The sequence below is a fragment of the Corapipo altera genome, unplaced genomic scaffold (assembly GCF_003945725.1).
Source record: "Corapipo altera isolate COAL_440 unplaced genomic scaffold, ASM394572v1 61286, whole genome shotgun sequence".
Classification (NCBI taxonomy): domain Eukaryota; kingdom Metazoa; phylum Chordata; class Aves; order Passeriformes; family Pipridae; genus Corapipo; species Corapipo altera.
The window spans coordinates 230,116-254,536 of record NW_020884907.1 but is presented as its reverse complement, the minus strand read 5'-3'; the positions used below and the strand labels follow the sequence as shown (position 1 = coordinate 254,536).

At 42.2% G+C, this 24,421-nt stretch overlaps 1 protein-coding gene across 4 annotated transcripts in view; it reads right to left on the bottom strand.

Moving 5' to 3' along the window:
- Nucleotides 1-10,450, bottom strand: part of APBA1 (amyloid beta precursor protein binding family A member 1) — an 80,678-nt gene extending 70,228 nt beyond the window's left edge. For 2 of the 4 annotated variants that reach the window (XM_027652481.1, XM_027652484.1), the window contains exon 1: nucleotides 10,334-10,450. The gene's annotated coding sequence lies outside the window, so the exon portion shown is untranslated. Of the gene's footprint in view, nucleotides 1-4,788; nucleotides 4,859-10,333 lie in introns of those variants that run through there. The other 2 variants (XM_027652483.1, XM_027652482.1) reach the window with 2 other exon arrangements.
- Between the last annotated feature and the right edge of the window lie 13,971 nt (nucleotides 10,451-24,421).

Genomic DNA, 24,421 nt, shown 5'->3' with positions numbered 1-24,421 from the left:
GAAACAAATGTAAAAAGAAACAAATGTAAAAAGAAACAAATGTAAAATTGAGAAAAAGTTCTTTGACCATAAATTCACAAGGCCACCGAAAATGGGCAAACTTTTCCTGAGTCTGAAGGATCAGTTATGCAGAGTAGTCACCATCCGCTGCTGAGTCTTCAGCATTAAGAGACAATAATTTATTTATTTATTGGAGCCAGTAGGCCACTGGCTCCAAACTGTAGACTGTGAAGCTGTTTCTGTGTTCACAATGGTCACGTGTCGGACAATTTTTAATTTCTAAGGTACTCCCAGTAACTCAGTCTATGACTGTCCAATAATTTTCAAGACTTGAAGCTGGGGATTTTTCTGAAAAATACGTTTTTATATTAAACGTACACCCAGACACAAAGTTATTCAATTCTGTCCCTGTGTGTCTAACACAGGTTCAGCAGATCCTTTGCAAAGGCAGTTTTTCTAACCTTGATCCCCTGCAGATAAAAATCCACTATTACATCATTGCTTTTTCTTGGGAAATACGTCACACATACTGGGAAGTCATGAATGGGGCTACATTAAGAGGTAGAAGAATAAGCCTCCTCAGGACAAAGAAACTAATAGAAAACATTGTGATGTTACTTACAAACCAGATACAGATGGGAGGAAAGAGAAAAAAGATTATAAATCTCCACCACACACAACTCAAAGGCATTTAAAATACAAAGTACCCACATCAAAACCTTCACATTGATAAACAGATACGCAGCAGATACAAAATAAAATGTGTGCATGAGATTACCTTCCACAAGCACCTTGTCATGAGTGCCTGCACATGTAGATGGAGCTGAAGCATGACAATGCTATGCCTTACAAGGAGGAATTCAATTTTTACATGCTACACTTAGGGACAGGAAAAATAAAATTATAACTAACATACAGGAAGGTTTCCCCTGAGTTACCTGGGCTGAGACTGAAGAATCTGTGACCGTAAAGATAATCCTGGAAACAAAAAGAAAAGCAGTGCTACTGCCCTGAGTCCCCAGACTAAAACTGGCAACAATACCACGCCCATCTCATAAAATGCATATTGAAATTGGTATATTTTCACTCCATGTTTGCTTCTGACACTCAATTGCCTCCTCATAACTGAATGTGTCAAAAATCTCATCAGTTCTGTGTCAGTGCTTACTTATTAAGCCATAAACATCAGCAAGAACAGACTTGGGAGCCACCACAAAAGAATTCAGAAACTACTGCCTATGAGGAAAGCCTATCACAGCTGATGAGCAACAGAACAAAAGACTAAACTTCTGAGGCTTTAGTCTCTCTAGTCAGCAGAAAATAGTTACCAGAATTATATCCCTGTTGATCCATACATTTTCTGTTTAGACAGGACTACAGCCAGAAGATTTGTGCTTTGGATAATCAAAGCACAGTGGAGATCTTTCGGGGAATTTCTTCCCCATGATAAAAAACGTTCTGATTTCATGAATGTTGTTCTTAAACAGTCATTGGTCATTGGATCACCAAGTGTCTTCGAAAGATTCAGTTAACAAATAAATGTGCAAGAATAAACAGACTTCACAAATTATAGCAATCTGAATACGTAATTCAAGTACAAAGGCAGGTGCTTTTTATATTATATGTTATGTCCTTGTTAGATATTGCAAGTAACAACCCACTATCAGGCTGTGTCATCAAAAGGTACCAGATGGATGCTCCAGTTACACAAATCTCTTCCCTTCCTCACTACTCTCCTTCAAATAGGATGTAACAGTTAAAGACCAATGACAGGCACCAGCATGGAAAGCTTTATGTTGATAATTACTTAAGTGATTATCACTGCACTAATTACTTTAGCCAAAAATAATGTTAAAATCTGGACTTGAACTTGAAACCATTTACAAAGCTGTACTGCCACAGTGCTTGCAAGGCTTCAGGAAGTTTGACCAGGGTGAACACAGTACTATGCACAACTGAAAGTCTCAGGCAAGTTTGATTTTTTTGCTAAATAATCCAGTCCTGCCACCAACCTCACGCAAGCTCCCTTGACACTGCCATAAGAGATGACTCATATACCTTTTACCACTTTCAACATCCCAATTTGTCTTCTTAGAGAAAAAAAAAATCAACTAGACTCCTCTCTTTCCCATACTCTCTGCATTACGCACACACATTTCCCATTGACTGATGTTGCTGGACAGACCAATCCCTTCAGATTGACTTCAGAAGTATTTTAACTGACTGAAAAAATACCATCCTCTTCCTTGCATCACAAGAAGCTCTGAATTAGTCAACCCCACACTGTGAACTCCTTGGCAGTAATTTCACAATCTGGTTTCAGGTGTAAAATTAGAGTACATATAGCTCAGTGTTTCCAATGTCCAGTGGTCCTAACATCACTGTTTTACACACTACCATTTAAAACACAAGGCTACTGGGCTGGCAGCTGCAAAAGTCTTTCTTTCCAAAACAAATGAAGAAGTTCTGTTTTCAAATGAAAAAAGGAACTCTTACCTTACTCTCTGGATAACAGAATAGCACAAACAGCAGTATCTGGTGTACGTATATGAACTTGCACCACAGTGCCTCTGGATACCACTGGTTACAAGATCATAACTTAGACTTTAACACTGGAGATCAAAATTGAGTTGTGAACTGCTCAGGTTTCAGTAGTTATATACTGGAAGGAAAAAAAAAAAAATTGAACTTCCAGTCATTAGCTTCATGGACAAAGAGGTTGAAGAAAAAGTGTCTTCAATACAATATAAATTTGCACACCAGAAACGTGACATATAAAAACTGCCTTTGCTTTACGCACAAAAAGTTTGTACACTTCCTTTTTAATTCCTATAGAATCACCAGAAGTCAATCAGTTTTTGAGTAGAGAACTTAACAACTTTTTGGCAAACTGACTGTATGAATGCTAACTGTATAAAAGCTACAACTGTGCTTTTAGTATTTACTTCTTATGCTTTCCTTGAGATAAAAATTTTGTTCAAGAGGTTGGGTTATCATGGCTCCTAAAGGAGAAATAACCAATCAGTAGCTAACTAGAAATACTAGTTCTTTTTAATAATATATTATATTTTAATCCTAAACATGTTTCAATATATTGTAAAGTATTAGGTATGTGTAACTCCTAAAACAGAAATGTTTTATGTAGCCTTTAAATTTGCATTCAAAAGCAGCTTGACCTAAGCTGAAATAACAACATTCAGTCTTTACAGTTTTTGTAGGTAGAGAAATGGAAAAATATGTGGGGGTGTCCTACATCCACACTCAATTTTAATTCCAGCTAAAATTGCTGATTCCAAAACCAAGTGTAGGCCAAAGGGTGCCACACTTAAAATACAACCCACTAAAACCGCCTGACTTGGATAAGACTTTAAATTAGGGCTAAGCAGTCAGATGTTGAGCGCGGATGTCGAAGGTAACGCAGAGCCAATATTATGAAGTATGACACTGTGGCACTGTCCCCTTGGACCGATGCCTAACCCCTTGCCAGGAAGGCATCAAGCTTGAACATCTCTTCCCATGTGCCTTGTAGCCCTAGTGTGATCCTGCATGAGGAACCTTTTGAGGACTTTGGGATTTTCTCACTGTTATGAAATAAAAATAAAATGTCAAAATCTGAATGATGTTGTGGCAATCTCATAAGTGGATTACATTAATCATTTATCAGCAAGGGATAATAATTCTTGAGCAAAAGTAGAACCCTGAGTTCATCCTTATTCATCACTCTGAGACCAAAAAAGTCCTGCATGAGGAAGCTTTCGAGGACTCCGGAATTTTCTCATTGTTATGAAATAAAATTAAGATGCCAACGTCTGAATGAGGTCATGGGAATCTCATAAGTGGATTAGATTCATCATTTACGAGCAAGGGATGATAATTCTTGAGTGAAAGCAGAACTGTAAGTTCATCCTTATTTTTCACTCTGAGATAAAAGGAATAATAGCTGTGAATATCAGAAATACACATGAAGTTTTTGGAAAGGTTATGTAAAATGTCCACTGAAAGTGCAACAGAATTACAAAGCTATAGACTGGTTTTGCACTGACTCTTTACCTTAATACAAATTTCTGTCAGCTCACCACAGTGATAACTGGGAGAGATTTTCTCATTAAGCTAAAGCTAACTGCACTGCACATAGGAATATAGGAATGCTGCTTAATGATTCTTTCATTTCTTAAAAATAGTGCTCTAATTTTGAAACCATTGCAACGTAACTGTCATGGTTTGAGATACCCCAAAATCCAGTTCCCTAGCTCCATTCCCCCTCCCACACATTCCGTCCTGGCGTAAGATGTGTTTTCCAGACAACACAAAAAAAAGTTTTTAAATTCCTGGGCAATAATTTCTTCCATCTTGACCACCTTAAAAATCCAATTACCAAAAATTAAAATTATCGGGTGCCTGAATGAGCTAATACAGCAAATACACCTGCATTTCAGTCCTTTCCTGGGGGAGGGTAATGGTAAGATGGACTTAAAAACCATCAGGAGGAGATCACCATTTCCCTCACACAGTACATGTTCTTCACTCCAACGCTCCCATCACCCCAATGCCAGCAGCAAAGTAAGCAGCTTTCTGCAGCTGGTTTGCCCAGCAGAGGATGAGAAGGGCAGGTCAGAGGAAGGTTTGCCTTCAGCAGCCGTGTCAATCCCACTGGCACGGTAAGCAAAACCTTCTGCATGCGTTGGTGTTTTACACCCACAAGGGACGCAGCATTTCAGATTCAGAGCTTCATGCCTTGGTTCAGCCAAGAGCTACAAACACGGCATAAGCAGCCCTTGTCTTAGTCACCTGATTGGAGCAGAGCTTAGATCAGATGGCATCCAGGGATCCTTTCCAATTCAAGTTACTCTGTCATCATAAAAAAGCTGGTGTGAGAAAGCTGTTAAGAAAAGAGAAGGAAAAACACCTCAGCTCCCCACACACATCATACAAAATGTAACAATTTCCTCTTCCAGCAGTGAAGGCAGTACCCACCCTCTTAATATTTAGTGGAGACAGCAACATAAAAAAATCCTACTGGTTTTGCAGGTTCTTTGGATTTGAAGAGCGTTAGTTAAAGCATTCTGCTAATATCAGCTTGGGAAAGTCCTAGAGAAAGAGCTTTTACCCTGTGCTTCCTCACACAGCTTTGGTGGGAGCTTTTTCAGATATTACTCTTGGTTGTCCTTTTAAAGCTGTTTTTCCTAATTTAAATTTATTTAGTTTAAGGTTTTATATTTGAGATTTCCAAAGCACCAAGATTTCAAACATGATCAAAGTCCCATCAGAACAGACGCTACATAAATTCATGGTAACAGTAAGACTTTTGTCAAGAACTGCAACTCACTTATCAGAATAAATAAAAAATAAATTAAAAATCCACAAATAAAACTTAACCACATGTTAGGAAATTAAAGATATACATATTCATGTATGTTTTAAATCTTCCATTATGTTTTTATTTTTTCCTCCTCCTTTTGTTTAAAAGAACCCTTCTTTTACCCAGACAATAAGTTCTTGCCCTCCCAAATACCCAACAAGTTTTGAGTAAAATATGTTCCTTTAAAAAAAAAAAATTCTGAATGACCACCACAAGAGGAATGATCAGAACCCTATGTACAAAAGTGAAAACACTTGCAGAGAAATAAAATTATTTAACAAAATCAATATAGGCACCAAACCTATATCTCCTAGATACTGAACCAATACCATAACCATATATATATACACAAAGACAGTTCTTCCCCTGATATACATCCCCAAAAAGGAAAAAATAAAGCAACAGTGAGTTAATGTTATGTAGTTGCTCAAATGATCTTGGTCGAGTTGTCTAAGTTTTGTAAACTCCGTGGGACTGCTGTGCTGGTGTTTTCCTGACCTGTGCTCATCTTTTAGAGTTGAAAGTTTGAAAACTAAATTCAGTAGAGATGCTCCTGATGCACAAAAAGAGTGCCACAGAGGAACAGAAGAGTTTAATTAGTTGAAAAAAGAAACTACCACTAAAAGGATTCAGTCAAAATTCCACAGGTGTGCTGCTCAGCTGTCACATTAACTCAGACTTTTAATGAAGTCTCTCACTCCCTACACTCACATTTTTCTTAAATGGGTGACAAGGTGGTCATCTTCTAAAGGAAAGTAATTTTTACAGAAGGGCTCATGAGAAAGAAAGAACTAAATAATGCTTAAATATTGGCTTATGAGCAAGATTTGAGGGAGTCAATATATAGTCTAAGAACAGGTTTCGTTTTAATTGGCTAAACATCAGAGAACATCTCCTTTCACTAGGCAATGGGAAAAACAGAAGCTCCCAATGTGGTTTACCTCACCTAGGCTATTTATTGTTTTAAATACTACTAATACATTTCCCTCACTAGTTTCCTTGACGATGTACAAAACCCCACTGCTTATCCACAGACAGTTACTTACAGAGGCTTATTGGATGATGGAAACTTCTCCTGAAAAGTATTTGCAGTTAGACAGAAAACACCACAGGAAACACAATGGACCAGGTGAGATGCCACTTGCCTAGCAGCATCTCCATAGAAACAGATCTCCTTAGAAACAGAACTGCACTTCCATTCCTCCTCTCTTGTCAAGATGGACTGTCTCCAGCAGAAAGAGGTCTAGTGGACAAACATGTAGTTATGGTCCTAGAATACCTTAAGCTAAGTCCTCTGTCATCCACATCTGTTGTGTACCCATTATGCTGCTCCTGGATTTATTTCTTCAGAATTAGGACAGGCATTATCATCATGTGCCTGCATACGTGAAAGCATCCAATAAAGATGTTTCCCTAGGCCCCTTCAGTAAAGCAATAAACACAAAGCCCTTTCGGAAGAACACCAATGCATGCAGCAGAAACAGCAAAATACTATCACACTGCTCTTAGTAGATGATTTATCAAATCAATCATTACTATGAAGCAAAACCAATCAATCTCTTTTTCAGAAACTTTTAACCTCGATGCAATATGTATTACAGGCCATCTATCAGACATATAAGAGCCTCAGTGGGTTGTGTGCTAGCTCTCTCATTAAGCAGGAATCTTCACCTTCTATGAAACCAGAAAAACACATTTAAAAATGTATTACTGGCACATTATGGCTTCACTTAAATCTATGGTACTAGGATCTCGTACAAATATAAGCTTTAACTAATCAAGCTGCATTGCCTATAGATGACATGTATTAAACTATCTGAAACAGCTCTAATATCTTTTAATTATCTCTATCTTTGAGCATAAGAGAAAAGGTATGATTCTCACAATCTCATGTAAATCCGGAGCAGCTATGATCAATAACAGACAACGCGCATGCCAAAGGAAAAAATGCTGAATCTGGTCTGAAGTATCTAGGCCATGAGATGCGAGTGAAAAGTTTTAGCCTTCTGCTTGATTTTTCCTTCATTTTGTCTTTGTGAAGACTATGAAGTTTATAATTTTTTTTTTTTAACATGAGCATTAGTTTTGGATATTAACCCTGAACTCACATACATGTTGCAATATCACAGAACCAACATGGTGTGTATTTTCCTAGTCATCTTTTCTGTATTTTGGATTAGTTTTTCCTGATTTTGTTTGCCATAAACAATACCACACACTGACACAAAGCCAAACAATTTAAAACCACTGCAAGAGACTACCCACACTGGCCTGTTAAAAATACAAAACAAGCAGCTCAACAGGAGAGATTCCATTTCTTTGTACCCTCATGACTTTTATGCCAGCTCTAGTACCATTAAGCACTGCTTATAAAAAGAAATGCTAACTACATTTCAAAGACACACATAATCCTCATATTGAAGGCTTCTTAAGCTAAAGAATGCAGGCATTGCATATGACTGTGGTATAAAAGAAGTCAGAAGCCAACTCCTGGTCCAATTAAAACCCATTCAAATCTCATATGCAAAGAATGCAGGTTTCTGGTTAGGGTTGCTATTTAGATAACACAAACTTTAGCCTTAAAATTAATAGTCCCTGAATTCAAAAGATTACAGAGTACTTACATCCATATAGAGCAAACAAAATGTTCAGATCACGATGTTCATACCTTCAAAAATCCACACCCACTTTCCCTGCCCCAAAAGATGATGGACTACAAGATTTTCACCTTTAGTATCCACCATGGCACCACATCCAGCATGACAAAATCTCTTCTAAAGCATTAGCTCCTATGTTTTAAATACATGAAGGCAGTTCTAATAAGTTATAAAAATGGGAATGCATTTATACTCTTCCAAACATGTAAGGAATTGAAAAGTTATCATAAACAAAGGATTGAGAATTAAATTAACAGTTTAAGAAATTGTGAAAAGGATTTTATATTAAGTAACCAAAAAGGGATATACTAAAAAGCTTTGGCATTTCTCCCTCTTCACACACCAAAACTATCTTTTCTGTCTACCTAGATATATCAAATGCCCTTCACAGCATTCTTACATTTTGTAACTAAAGGTCTAATCTGTGATTACCTTTATTTTGATAGCCTTCCAAAAGGCTGGCTTTCCATCTGTTAAAAGACAGCATAGTAGCCAGAAAATTTGCTATTTTAAGCAAGGATAACGCATTAGCATAAGATAAAAGTATCTTTCAAGCTACAATCAGAAATGTCCAAGAAAACCTAGACCAATGAATTACATCATTCATAGTACACAGCCAAACTTGAGCCACCATTAATTTTGTAGAAATCTTTTTGGCCTAAAAGCTCATAGATATCTCAATCTCAGAAAGGCAAGATATCTTTCACTCAGGTTTACATTTCACTCATTATACACCCACAACATCCACCCAAGGTACATTAAAACACTAAATGTACTGTTTTTGCAGTTTCCTGTGATATTCCATTATCACTCACTGAACACTTCATTTTTCAGTATAAATATGCACAAATGCCCATAATTCAGCAATAACTGTTTTCCTTCACTTCTGAACCGCACTTCTGGGCAGTCTTCCCTGCCCCTTCTCCCCACAGCATTAGAGAAAAAGGTAAACATACACCTCACTTTTGGTTTGATACCACACAGGAGAATAAACACATTCACCATCAGTGTTCGGGAAGCACAGGCATCACGTGCTTGTTTTTGACATGGGCTGCAAAGGCAGGTGCAGCTGGTCCAGATTTAACAGCAATGCAGCAGAACCTGGAGTACTGTGAGTGGGATATTTTGCAAGGGCAAGTTGGTCAGGACCCCATGGGCCATGGCTGCAGAAGAGACACAAACCTGCAGCCACCTGGGTGTCCTCTTATCAGCTGGTGTAACACGACGCACATCAAAGACAAGAAAAATGCTACATGGCTGATCTGCCCTACACCCACATTAGCTCACTCTTAATATATGCAGAGTCAGGCAAACACCTCTGGCTTCTAGTTCCTCAGCAGCTATGAAAACAGCCAGCCGTGCAATGCACTCTCTAAAGCAAACTGCAATTGCACAGTCCAAAAATCTACAACAGGGGAAAGCAAAAGGGATGTTGCAGTTTTCCAGCCTAGGCCCATGGTTCCATCTCTCTTAAAAGGTGGGTTTATGATGGCAATAAAACAAGTCTTGGTAAACTGCTTCTCTTAACACTGATCCTTACAGAGAGCAGATGTAGCACATTCGGCTGCACCGACCACGACTGTGATTCAGGTAACCATTGTTATCAAACTGCTTTTCCGGGAAGAAAAGATCAAGACGCCTTCCCTTTTCTGAAACCAGAACGTGATGGTAGCAGATGTCACCTCCCCCTCAGCCCAGGGATGGAGAGCACGCCCCACGGTGAGGATGGGGAGATCCAGGCCCCGCTAGGTTCCCTGCTGCAAATAGGGACGAGGCCAATCCTGGCAGCATCTCTCGGCGGAAAGGGATGCTGCGACCGTCCTGCTGCGACGGCGACCATCGATCGGCGGATGCAAAATCCCCACGTTCCCCCCTTCATTTATCCTTTATCTTTTCACCATAGAAAAGGTGCGGGGAGGGGGGGGGGGGGGGGGGGGGGGGGCAACAGACTGAAAAAAAAAAAGCAAACCAGTGCATTGGGCATTGGGGTACGCACATCCCACGTAAAATGATGGAAAGGATAAAACGAGGGAGAGTACGCCGGAGACTGGGATGGAGGCGCTCATGGCCGCGCTGGCGCCGCTCCCGTAGCCCGGGGCAGGTGCAGCGCTGCCCCGCTCGCCCGGGGATGCCGCACGCCCAGGCAGGGGACAGGGAACGCCGCAGCGCCGCAACCCCCGCCGCCGAGAGGGGCCGCCAGGCGGACAGGGCTGGGCACCCACCTCCGGGCCCGCTGCCTCCCCGACACCCAGCGCCGCGGGAGAGACACGGCCGGACCCGCTCCCGGACCCCCCTCCCGGCCGCGTCCCCTCCGCACCTGGAGCGGGTCCGCGCCGCCTCCTCAGCAGGCAGGGCGGCTCCGGTGGGGGCGGCCGCGCAGCGCAGGGCGGAAAGCCCGGCAGCCGGCCGCTCCTCCCGCGGCCACCATCTTCCTCCTCCTCCTCCTCCGGCCGCCGCCGCCAGCACCGCCCGGGCCGGCTCCTCCCGCCGCACCGCCCTGCCGCGTCAGCGGGCCCGCCCGCGCCGCTCCCGCCTCCCTCCTCCCTCCCTGCGGCCCGGCGGGAGAGGGCGCAGCCTCGGGATTGCCAGGCGGGTTGCGGGAGCCCGTGCAGCCTCTGCTCCCTGCGGCCCCTCATCGTGCACGACCTCCAGGGAGATTTACTGCCGCGCAATAAAGGGCTTACCAGTGCCCTTTTCCCCCACTTACTCCCATATATACAAACACATGTTCACATATACAAACGCAGCGTTAGACCTTAATTCGCATCTACAGCCCAGGCTGTAACATCTATTGTATCTTGTATCTTCTCCAGGCTGCTGCTCCCTGTGTGTCACTGCCACAGTGATTCCACACATGCAAATGAAACCCTAAATTCCTCAAGATAGTGTCTTGCATTTTGTGGTATTTAAAACAATATGGCTGGACAGTCAAAACCAAAATAAACTATCAGAAGAAATACACTTTTCTTTTTATCACAGACAGATTGGTATCTAATCAGTTTTTCATTAAAAAAAAAAAAAAGGTAGAGGACTTTAAAATGCCTAACAACCAATGCAAAACTATAGTACTGGCAACCTAAATTGTTACATTTTGACAGTATTGTGAATTTATCTCTTCAGATACCCTGAAAAACATCTGTGAAGTGTTTAGGCAAACCCCACTGCAAACTCTCGTAAGTATTCAACATATAAAGGCTTCTAACTAATTACTATGATAACTTGGTGTTAGTTTGGAATATAATTCTGTTTTTCCCTTTCCAGTGAAAAGACACTTTTTAGTTCTTGATTATAGGGTAACACCTATTACCCTATTATTATATGGTTCAGCCACTCTGTGTGCACAGCTGCACCTTTAAATCCTAGCCGAAATGCCACAGTACTGTCCAAATGAAGACTTTGAAAATGAGAGTATGAAAAAAACATTGAAAAGAAGGAAGAACTGAAGAAAGCACAAGTGATTTATTCCTTAGACAGCTGCTGCCAAAATCCATTCCTCTGTCATTGATACATTGCAATACTTCACTTCTTTCCCTCCTGTGCTAATAGTTTCTATGCATCAAAGTTTTTCTATAGTATCCTGGAAAAATCTTCCAACCTGATAACATTTGTAGCAAAAACAAGAAAACCCAGAGGAGATTTCTGTTCTCTTCTTCTTTTCTGTGGCCTGTGTATATGGCACTGATTTGGCCCTAGGTTACCAGAACTTATGGTGTATAGAACATGCATGACAGATTTCAAAACTATTGATTCTTGGAGAGTTACATTAGATAAAACTCTTTACTTGTAATTAAGTTCCTTCTCCCTGATCTCCCTCTCAAAATAATGCAGTTAGGCCTGAATGTGGTCTAAATTTACCCTGCATTGAGGGAGGTTTGCCCAGATGACCTCTAGAGGTCCCTCCCGACTTACTTTATTCTGTTACAGTCTTACTATTTCAAAAGACTATCAAAAGCAGTCTCAATGACTCCTAGATTATATCCAAGAAAAGTTCCATGTCCTAATTGCATTTTTCTCTCAGAATTCCACTTTACCTCATTTGTTTCACAGCTCATGAAGACAGGTCTTCTAGCACATAAGTTGTCTGTGAATCTGAAGAGATGCTGCTGCTAATGCAACGGTATTAATGTTGCTAATCCTGCATTAAGCATTGACCTTCAGGTTCTTACTTGTTTTCAACCTGATCATCATTACTTAGTCAGTTTTAAATATGTTAAATTAAAATCTACTGAAAAACTAGCATGAGAAGCACCAAGACTAGTCTGTAACGTATATAAAATTAAGTACTGCTACAGATGAATTAATACAGTCTGCTGGATATTAAATTATAACCTTGTGAGGGTGGCAGTTTTTTAGGTTGCTGTGGTAATCTGTAACAAACATCTATCAGCCACCTTCTGGCATATTCAGACACACTTGCTCAATAAAAAGTTCTATTTACACTGAACCAACTTTTTCATTTATATAGGGTTTTTTTCTCCCCCTGTATTTCAATTTAAAGACAAGTATTTGTATCACTCCATGTGTAGCTTTTGAGGCTTGGCACACCCCTGGCAACATACATACCTCAGAGAAACATGTAAACAGGCCTTTCTTCCCATGTGGGTCATTTGGCTCAAGCTGCTGTGTGAGCATCAGCAAAGTATCTCTCTCAGGGAAGGACCTGGCCCCGGTTTCATATGGACATCTCATTAGCTGGGCCTGGATGTTTCAAAGGCAAAGAAGTTTTACTGAAGCTTTCTCTTTTCAGGAAAAAAAAACCACTATGCTCTGCAGAGTACATTAATTGGATTCAGCACGTCTACATTCTGCCTCTATTTATATACCCATCAGCCTAGATAAAAGCCTTGGCTGTGGCAGTTCAGACACTTTTTTTCCTACGGTAGTCTACTAATCTTGTATGTGTTTTCAGGAATTGGACTTGCAATGATCTAGGTGTGTGTGACTTGTTATTTTCAGCCCTGGGCCAAAGGCAAAACAGCTCTTGCAGGCTGAAAAAACCAGTTCAATCTTGACATTTTTAAGGTCAGATAGCTCAAGACCCATGAGAGACAGAACTGAATGCTTTTTACAATCTGAAACCTTGGGATTACAGCTTTCTTATGTCAAAAAGCATTAATCTCTGACTCTAGTGGTGTGTGCATTACCTGTTACTAGAAGAGAGGCTGTTTCAGATGTGCTTGTTAGTACTGAATTAGGTGGGTTTCAGAAATAGAAATGTTTTCAAATTCTGATACTGGATCACTGAACTTTTTTATGAATAAAATCTTCCAGACTCAACCATCTTATCAAATTAGAGGACTGGGCAATCACCAACCACAGGAAGTTCAACAAGAGAAAGTGTTGATTCTGCACCCGGGATGGGGCAACCCCAGATGTACCTACAGGTGGGGAATGAGATGCTGGAAAGCAGTGCTGGGAAAGGGACCTGGTGGTCCTGCTTAGCGGCAAGTTGAATATGAGTCAGCAGTGCCCTGGCAGCCAGGAGGACCAACCTGTCCTGGCGGGCATCAGGCAAAGCTTTGGCTGAGGGAGATGATTGTCCCACTCTGCTCTTCACTGGGGCAGCCTCATCTTGAATATTGTGTGCAGTTTTGGGTGCCACAGTATAAGAAAGATTCTAAGTTCTTAGAGAGTGTCCGAAGGAGGGCAATGAAGATGGTGAAGGGCCTTGAAGGGAAGCCTTATGAGGAGTGGCTGAGGTCACTTGGTATGTTCATCCTGGAGGAGACTGAGGGGAGATCTCATTGCAGTCCACAACTTCCTTGTGAGGGGAAGAGGAGGGGCAGGACCTGATCTCCTTTCTGTGGTGACCAGAACCTGAGAGAACAGCCTGAAGTTGTGTCAGGGGAGGTCTAGGTTGGACTTTTAAGGTTTTTCACCCAGAGGATGGTTGGGCAGTGGAACAGGTTTCCCAGAGAAGTGATCACAGCACCAAGACTGACAGAGTTCAAGAAGCATTTGGACAATACACTCAGGCACATGGTGTGATTCTTGGGAATGGTCCTGTGCAGGGCTAAGGGTTGGACTCGATGGCCCTTGTGGGTTCCTTCCAATTTGGGATATTCTGTGATCCTGTGATTCTTCTTTACTAGTTTGGTCTGAAACAGCTAAGTCAGAAGCATGGAGTCAGATCTATATTTTTCAAGTGCAAAAGTCACCAGTTTTGTCAATCATTCTGACTTCCCATATAATAAGCATATAAAATTTCACTGTGCCTGCATCCAATCTTATGACACGCAAGCAAGATAGTTTCTAATGAATTGAAATCCAACACAAATTAAAGTCTTCTTGTACTATTTCAAACATCAGTCATTACTCCCAGAAAGTTTAATGGAGAGTTCTGCAAATCTTTTTTGATGATTTCCATCACTTCATTGCCAAATTTTGGAGCAGGTATCCCTTAGAATAGAAATCTTCACTTCTCTTGGGTTGCAATTATTGTATCCTGACCACGTACAGCCTGTAAAAACAGGCTGTCCCTTTTCTAATCTGAGAGGACAGTGTATCATTAGTTATGCCTTGAAGTATTTATTTGCCAGGAGGACCGTGTACCAAATATTCAACAAATCCTGATTCATCTTCATAGGGGGAACACGTTAAAAGAGACATACTGGACTGTGTGATTTTGCTTCATCTACAGTTCATCTTTCCATTATAGAGCAGTTTCAGAGCTGTCTCAGACAGAAGGATGTAAGCAAGTTTAAAGCCTGATTTGGAGATGGCAACAGTGGCATGTGGTTTGGAAGACTGAAAGAAGCATAAGATTTGGCAAGGTTAGTGCCTGTTCCATCTGTTGGTGAGGTAGGTGGCCCTTGTCAAAGATGCTTACAGGGAGCAGGGACAGTAGGGACTGTAGCTTGCTCTACAGAACGTGAAAAAACCCGAGTAACTCTAATTATTGAAGTGACTAGATTTTTTTTCAGAAGGGGATTTTTTGTCATTTCAGCAACAAGCCAAATGGTGCCCTCACTGGTGGGCTTGTTCCTGGAGTCAGGCACTTCTGGAACTGCATGCAGTGCCATAGAAATCAGTCATGGCATCAGACCAACTGCTTGGCAAAACCAAGCTAGAATTAGGCTCGGGTCCAGTTTTTTAATCTATAGTGTTGTGGTTTAGGAATGGTATTCCCCAATTTAGTGTTCCCACTGAAACATTCCAAACTATGCACACGTCGCTCACTCCATCTCCCCCTCTCCCTGCAGGTGGCTGGAGTGGAGAACTGGAGGCACAAAAGATCACAGGTTGAAATACAATTTACTGGAAACAGCAATGAAACAAACAATAACAGCAACACCGTTAATAACAGATTGTGCAAGAGAGGCGAGTGATTCACAAGTGAGTGCTCCCCAGGCCAAACACAACATAGACCCTGGCCTCTCAGTTCCTGCCACCCAGCTGGAAGGGCCCCTTTCCTCCTGCCCCCTGCTTATAGCATGAGGTGGTATAGGATAACCCCTGGGTCCTGGTCATGCCCCTCCTGGATACTGCAAAAATCAACTCTCTCATGGCCAGAACCAGGACACAGAGCCTCCTGCCTGTAATTTCAGGTTTTAAATTAATTACTTACAGTCCATCATGGCTTTGGATTTCAGCAAGTGGAAAGAACCTCAGATGGGGCACTTCCACTGTTAACCCCAAAGAGTCCAAGACAGAGCAAAAGGAGATATTACCAGTGAAGGATCCTCACAAGTACACATTCCCTCCCGCTAGCAATCCACTGAATCCAGTAGATCACTTGTACATGGGGATTTTCAGAATGTGCTGCAATTTTTTTTTCCAGGCAAAGCTTGTGACAGATATCAAGTGTGGTCTTTTACTATTTGTTCTTTGAAGCACTTAGATGTCACATGGGTAGCTATCCCATGCAAAAAATGTATCATATTATATCACACCTCCTGTTTGAGCACATTCCAACTCTTTAGACCTTGAGCCTCACCACAGCGCCTGGTAGGACTGGAAGTGCTCCTTTAAACACTGGTCGAAAGAGAAGTACCAGTGAAACTATTTTTTTTTTTTTTAATTTTCAAATGTCCACTAATTGCATGTGATGGCTTTTCGTGTGTCAGTCTCCTAACTTGCCATACCTTGCTGATGAGAATGCTGGAGAAATGTAATATAAGTCTGAGGGGACTCAGTGTCTTGTCCAAAGCTTAGGGAATATATAAAAAACCAAAGCAAAATCCCAACCCAACCTAACTTACTTCAAATCAGTAAGAAAATCATCCAGGTAGTGGCCTGCGTTCAGACGACAGGAGCAAATATAAGAATAAAAAATTCAAGAATTTTTACTGGAATATGAAGCAATTGAAATAAACAAGATTTAGCAAAGCCAACACAAGAGCTGCTGCCATAGAGGTCAGGGATATTTCTGGGGTTTAATGATGAATAGAATTGGATAATAAAGCTTCATGAAAAATTGAAATAACCTTCATGTTCTCTGAAAACACAACATGAACAGATGAAATGAAAACAATGGTCAATCTAGACTTTTGTTTACACTTTTATTTAAGTAATAAGAGCTATTAATATATCTGAAGTCTGGTTCTTCAGGTGATGAAGCATAGTAATATAATGAAAATGGAGCATCCTCCTTGTCAAAATAAATTAGCCCAGGGGGCGGCTTGTTTAGATCAAGCTCAGATATGTCTGTTATGCTCAGTATAGAAAGATCCTTTTACACCCTCCATTTGGAAAAGCTCACTTAGTGGGGAGCTACACACAAAAGTTAGTCACTATATAGTAAATCATAGCAACAAATGAGATGCAAAGTCCAGTGGACTTGAAGGAAGATGTATTCCATGCACTAACATCCTTTTTCCTTGCCAAGTAAGATTGCTGGGTCAAGTTTAAGAATGACTGTCGTTTGGAGAGGTGAAAAGAGTGGCAGTGCAAGCAATTGAAGAGTGTCAGTGGACAGTCAGTTGAGAAAGGTTCTGGCATTAGGATATGAACTGAGTTAAGGTGAAAGGCAGCCTTACAGCTTTTGCTAGAGAAATAGAATCTTTGATTGCTTTGCTGAGGAACTTTCATCCCTGATCAAAGTACATAGATGGGTATGTTCACATATAACTGATCTCAGTTCAGGAAGGGGGGTCTGGTATCAGTCAGCAGGTGGTGAGCAATTATATTTGTATGGGGTTTCTATTTGTATTTGTATGGGGTTTTTCCTTTCCATTTTTATTATCTTCTTTATTATTAATTACGACTATAGTTGTATTTTACTTCGGTTTTATTCCAAAAAATAATGCAGTTATTAAGAGCCTCAAAGATAGCCAAGAGACAAAGGAGCTAAAGTCAAACTTTTATTCGAATAAAAGGGAGACTTCACTGGACAATCCCCAATGAGGTCTCTCACCTTGATGGAAGTCACAGCCTCCTTTATCCCCTTTGTCTGAAATTCAGGTCCGTCCCCGTTTCTCCAAAGGCTGAGATACTCCGGGGTTACAGACTTCCTGACTGCATGTGCCCCGTTACATGCTCATTAGGGGCTTTGAGAGTCCCCAACATTTTCAAAATGGAGGTTACTGCATATTTATCCTTTGCTGCCTATCTTATACTGGGTAACTGCACAACTAAAAACTCTTCTATCCCCTACTAACTAAGCTAACTGTGACTACCACACACTTTGTGAGAACATTCTACTTATTCCTAATATTATGAAACTTATTACTAAACTTATTACTATTAAACCTATCTAAAGTTTTACTTTGGAGTCTCATCCCCATTCCACAAGGGTGACAGGTAAGGGAAGGGGTTTGAGCAAGTGGCTGTATGGTGAGTATGTGCAGTAGATGCACCCCCAAAACGACTCTACAGAGTAGCTGAAAACGACACAGTGGGAAAGCTGGCCACTGCCTACTCCAGGACCAGGTAATTGCCTGGGTTGCCCTGCTGCACTACAAAATACATCTCAGTGCAGGTTTGCCTCTCAGAGGGGCTGATCACGAGGAACCTGCAGGTCCTGGAGGAGTGCAGCACCCATAGATGCTGGTGGGGCCACTGAGGCAAATGCCACCAAGCTGCTTCCAGCAAATTCTGTGCCCAGTGGGCTGTTTTCTCCGCATTTAAGTAGGACTCTGTGCAGAGGGTGCATAGCAGAGGTGACCTTTGATCCTGTGGTAGCTGTTTGTCAGTGGGATGGAGAAAACACAAGTTATATTCTATCCCATGCTCACTCGAGCACAAGCACTGCAGCTCCACATGGATATCAGAGCAACTGTCTGGCTGCTGCCCCATGGTTACCTGCTCCAGGATGAAAGAGTGCCCACAGGGTGGCCGCAGGACCACAAGTAGCTGGTAGAAGATTCGATTCTGGAGGCTGATACTCCAGGATTCAAAAGAGCTGTCCATCCCAGTGGCTGGGTAAATCTCTGGCATGGAAGTTCTCTGGGAAAACTCTCGGCTGATAAACAGGAGATCATGGACAAGATGCTTCAGATTCTTGCACATGTCAGACACTTCCAGCATTGGTGATAGGGTGGGCCTGAGCAAAAATCTGTGTGCTTCATTGAGGTTTTCTTCCTCCTCATCCTTGTCTTCCTCCTGCTCCTCACTGCTGGAGCTGTCTTGCTCACGGCAGCTGTGAGAGGCAACCTTCCTTTGCCAGGTCAGCCAGGAGAGCACAGTGAGCTCAGCTACTGCAACAGCCCAAAAGAGCCAGTGCTGCAACAGGAAAAGGAGTAGGGCTTTTTCCAGGGGACTGATCTGCTCAACATCCTGCCACAGCCGCATCATCTCATGATGCAAAAATTCTTCATGCTCCTTCATCTGCTGGGCTGTGACCACATCGATCTGGTGATCATGTGCCTGCTCAGGGAGAAGGGCCAGCACAGTCAGGAAGAGGACAATTGCTGAATCCATGGCCTGTGAGAGGTGGGAGAAAAGTTTACTCAGCAGGTCTGGGTGAGAAGGAGTAAGAGACTGGGGGAGTGGGGCAGGAGCTGCCTAGTGGTGTCCTTTGGGACAGTTCCCATTGTGACCTGTCCTCTATGATGTCACAGCCACCAGAGCTGCATCACTCAGCCAACAAGTCCCCAGCCTTCATCCCCAACCCCTAGGCTCAGCTGTTTCTTGGTATCATCATCCCAAGGATGCCAAAGTCACCGGGCTGAAGCTCCCCAGGGCTCTTCTGACAAAATGGGCAGCCAAAGGAACCCTGACAGTGTCATCCCTGGCTGGGCTGTGTCCTCTGAAAAGGTTAGAGACACCTGAATAGTGTCCAGAGGCCCCATCCCTGCCAAGCTGCAGCATCCGATGGAGTCAGGGGCACTCGGCACATCCCCAAACCCTCTCTGGGCACTGCCACCACTGTGAGCCCTGAGCTTCTCTGTCCCCAGCCCCAATGGCAGAACCTTGCCCTGCTCTGAGGGGTTTGGCTCTAACTCAGGATTGGAAAGCCCCCTGGGAATCTGTCCCATCTCCCATCCTTTCCAGACTTACCCCTGCATGCACACTCACCAATCGCCCAAGTCCAACTGCACTGGGGATGCCCGGTGTTGTCCTTAGAGATGGCTCCCATTGTGACCCGTCCTCTGTGATGTCACAGCCAACAGAGCCACATAACCTGGCCAACAAGCCACAGTCTTCATTCCTACTTCCTTGCTCTATGGGTTCTGGGCACCGTCACCACACTCAGTGCCAACTCCTCCTCAGGAGCTACCAGGGGGTCTCTTGGCAAAATGGACAAGCTGCCAAAGCCACCACAGAGCCCTGAGGTCCTCTGACTCAGCCCCAATGGCAGAACTGTCCCTGGTCCAGAGGATCTTAGATTTCTTGCTTTGTCTTTGAAAACCCCCTGGGCATTTACCCCGTTCCCCATTCAGCCCAGCCCAGTTGTGTAATTGGGCAAGGAGCTCAAAACATCATATATGAAAGATTTCACTGACTGGCAGAATCAGAAGGGGACTGTGGTTTGAAAAGGAGCTTTGGATCATGCTGAACTTGTGTTAGGTTGAGCCTGGACTTGTGGAAGCTAAAATTCAGTGTGCACCTGCAATATTGAATAAACCTCAAAAATCTGTAGAGACACTGACTTGCCTGTTCTCTTTTTTCCTAAAGCCAAGTTTCCTTGAAGAAGGAAAGACTGTGTAAGAGATAAGACAATGTATTAGTGATACTGTGGAAGGTGGAGATGTGATGTCCAGCTCTACTCTGAGCTCAAAGACTGAAATTCATCTGACACCTCAAGAGGTCAGTTGCAGATCTTGAAAGTCCTGATGGGACAGAGCAGGCCCATGTAATGTCTTCTTTTGGTGATACTGATTTTCTTTGAATTGCTCTGGCCAGGTGTACAATAGAGCTTATAGACAAATGCCATGGGCTTTCAGGGGTCCACAGAGATGGGGTTAGTAGCAGATTCTACTTCTCCTGCTTGTTTTTAGTTAGAAAGAACGACCTCACACAGAGAGATCACAATGAACGGATGAGCCTGGAGATAACAATATTCACAGTACCTGCAGATGTAGGAGTTTACGGAGAGAGGATGTGACCTGAGTACAGTTTGTGGTTGTACAACTGAAAGGTCCTCTCCAGATACAAAAGCTTTGCAAATAGAATAAAAATCCCTTCAATTTGACAGAGCTGGGATGCTTCCATTTCAGCACCCAAGACACAGTTTGTAAAGCAGCAAGCAGATCAGGCAGTGCTGCTGCTGCTCTCCAGGTGGACTGGATGCCTCTTCACTGTGGATCGTTTTACTCTGCCTTGTGTCTGTGAGCAAATTAAGGAACGTATGGGAGATGAAACCTCCCACTGCTCCACATGGGCTGTTTGTGCTTAGTGGGAAGAATCTGTAAAGTGGAACAGTCCGTGCAGAGGAGACAGCGTCTGCATGATGCATGTTTGGAGAGGTTATACTTGCAACTAGTTCTGCTCTACAATTGCTGTGCCCGAATTAGTCTATAAACAGATCATAACAACAAGTGATCGCATTGATTCTTCTCAGAGGAACAGTGGCACTAATACTCTGGGTATGCTCTCCCACTGAAAATGTAAAGTAAAATCTGCTAGTGCCTTCTCTGCGGACTTCAAAAGAACATATGAAACGGTTGTGGAAAAAGAATTAAAGTGTCCCATCAGGAAATCTCAACATCTCGATCCTGCAGTTGCTGAGCTTCAACAGATCTGGTAAATTAGTGACTGGAGGCTGTGTTTGATTTGCTTGATTTGTGCCAAAAACGAACTTGATAATACAGGGGTGTTTTTCTTATTGCTCAGCAGTGTCTGCACAGCACCAAGGCCTTTTCTGGTTCCTGTACTGCCACGCTGGTGAGGGGGCTGAGGCAATGTCCTGGTTTCAGCTGGGATACAGTTAATTTCTTCTCAGTAGCTAGTGCAGTGCTGTGCTTTGGATTCAGAATGAGAATACTGTTGATAGCATTTTTTTGTGCCCCATGCTCTGTCACTGAGAAGGTACAGAAAAAAACCTGGGAAGAGCATAGCCAGGACAGTTGATCCGAACTGGCCAGAAGAATATTCCACACCACAGAACGTCATGCCCACTATATAAACTGGAAAAGTTACCAGGAAGGGGGGACGATCCGGGTTCAGGAAAGGGAGTCTGGCATCAGTCAGCAGGTGGTGAGCAGTTGAACTGTGTATCACTTATTTGAGATTTTTTCCTTTCCACTGTTATCATCATTTATTATTATTATTTACCACTATTGTTTTAACTTGTTTTCAATTATTAAACTTCATTAATTATTATCAAACATTTATTATTGAACTTGTCAATTAAACTTACTGTTAAACCCATTATTAAACTTACTATTAAAATATCAACTCCTATGTATGAAATATCAATATTGAAATCCCATTCATTCTAATATGAAGTAAAGAGACTGTGCATTCCCTGAGGACAGAGATGCCAGCCACAGCAAGGTTGATCAGTGTTGATTATCAAAACACTAACTATTGAATGATGGCACTCTGAAGATCAACAGCTAGAAGGCCAAAGAGCTGTTTCCTTTCCCTGCTTAGCATATTAACTGTATGTTAATGTTAATTTATGTATCATTTGCAAGCATAGTTGTCTTCTTAGCCTGAGTGGGGATATATCCTTATTCTTCCTATCAAACCTTTGGCACTAAAGAAAACAAACAAACAAACCATCATATTCACTGATTCAGAAAATAAAAAAATGGAGATAAAAAGAAGTATGATAATATCTTGCAAACCAGTTACCATACAGGGAGATGTAGGAAGAGACAACTTCACTGACACAGCCAGACTCCCAAAAGCTAAAGCAGCTTTTAGCCCTTACAAAAGGGACATATCAGGCTTGATAAAGGCTGACAAGCAGGCCCATCTGCCCGTTCCATGCAGTGGTGAAGCAGGTCTCCTGTGCCGTGTGATTACTCTTCTTTGGGGTGATGAGTCAATCTTACTTTCTGTGTACATTCAGTAGGCTTCTCTTCACCCCCTTCTCTGCCCTCCAGATTTAAAAAAAAATATGCTTTATAAGTCTGCTTCCCTTATGGAAACCTCTAATCAGAGAGGCATGGAGATACGCACCTTCTCCTCTTTCCTTAATGTCCAGAGCCATCAAACAGGTTATTACAGTGCTACTTCCTACAGATAATCTGATAGTTTAACCACCAAGCTGGTAAGTTTGCAGTGGTTAGTTCTGCTAGCAGGGATAGCAAAGAACTGACATTTTCCCAGGTCATTTTCATGTTCCTAAATATGACTCAGTGCAGTCAGCTTTGAGCTGCTGTGTATCAATACGCACTTAAGTCTGCATCCCTATTTTTAACCCAGTGGTACTCACTTCATTAATATGTTCATTAGTATGTTCTCTTCCTCTGTTGCAGACCTATTGCTGATGGAGAAAACCCAAAACCTTTCAAGACAGAAAGGGAATTTATCTATTTATATTTCATGTTGTTCGCTTTCCATCCTCATTCTAGTCCATCCAACTCTAGTCTAGAAACTACTTCTAACCTCTGCCACCCACTCTCCTCTCTGATTCCTCAATTCAAGCAGTAGTTTCAGTTTTACGTCTGTTTTTGCAGTTGCCCTGTCTTACAGGGAAAACTGCAACTACTGCTCAAATCTCATGAGCAGCTGGAATTGAATTTAAATTTCTGTTTTAATTCAAGTCAAGCACTACCAAACTGAATAGGCTGTGTTTCATGGGACTGTAGGAACCAATAAATCTATTAATTTTAAGACTTTTTGAAAGCTTTTACATTTCCAGTGAAAGTGAAAAGGCTTCAGAAGTGAAACAATAAAGCTGACATGGGATAAAAAAACTACAGTGAAGCAAGGTTTTCAGCCTTCCTGAAAGCAGGCAAACCAGCTTATGCAAGGGTATGTAACAGGAGAGAGACTCTGCTCTCTTACGGGTATCTGGTATTCCAACACCAAAAGGTGTAACAAGTAAAGGGGAAGGCACAAACAAGAGCACACTTAGACATAAACCCAACAGATGAACTAACAGAGGCAAAGGCAAAAACCAGACCTCATCAGCCACACTAATGAATGGGTTATTAAGAAACCACAGGCAAACTGGAAAGTTGCAACTGATGCGGATGCAAACCTGAGGGTCCAGGATGTACAAGGGGGCCAGTGTAGCTGTGCAGACTGGTGAAGGATTTGCAGGAGTGGGGATGGGGAGGTAGTGGTAGACAGCAGTAAGACAGCAGGGGGTACAAAAGGGGCCAGTCCCTCACAAAAGACAGTTAGACAGTACCTTGTAAAGACACCAGTTATGCATGGAGTGGAAGATTCCCATTTCCCTTTTCGTCAGAAAAAGCCATATTGTCCTTCAGTAGTGAAGCCACGTTGGCTACTAAATTTTCACAGTTCCACTGACATTTGCAGTGCTGCTAAATCTCCCTGGGTAAAAACAGTTGTCTCCCACACAGCTAAATATGCATACACAGACATGCTAACCTGAAGTGACACTATATAGAACTGGGATACCTTATAGTGTGACTTTGCTTCACACGTGTATGTGTTTGAAGATATAAGCTTTTAGCTAAAAGTCTTTGTTATTCCCTTTATCTTTTCAGCGTTAAGACACCAGGAAGGGGTACTTTGGCAAAAAACCAAAACCAAACAAACAAAAAAACCAAAAAACCCACTACCAAACAAAAAAAACCCCACCCACCAAAAAACCCCAAACCCCTGATACTACAAGGTATGTCAGCTAAGAATATATTAAAGATAAAAAACCCCAAACTGTCTCACATTAAATAGAAAACTTCCCACTTCTCTTCTGAACACTCCACTTCAAAATTTGAAAAATGCTTGCTCTCCAAAGACTGCCACCTTCCCCTAGAAACTGCTTTCCTAGTTTGTCAACATGTCTGCATGTCAGACATAGCTCATGCAGGTAGGAAGTAGGAAGACTCAGCCAAACGAACTGCTTCTGTCGTGCTTTTTTTTCACGCTGTGCCCCATG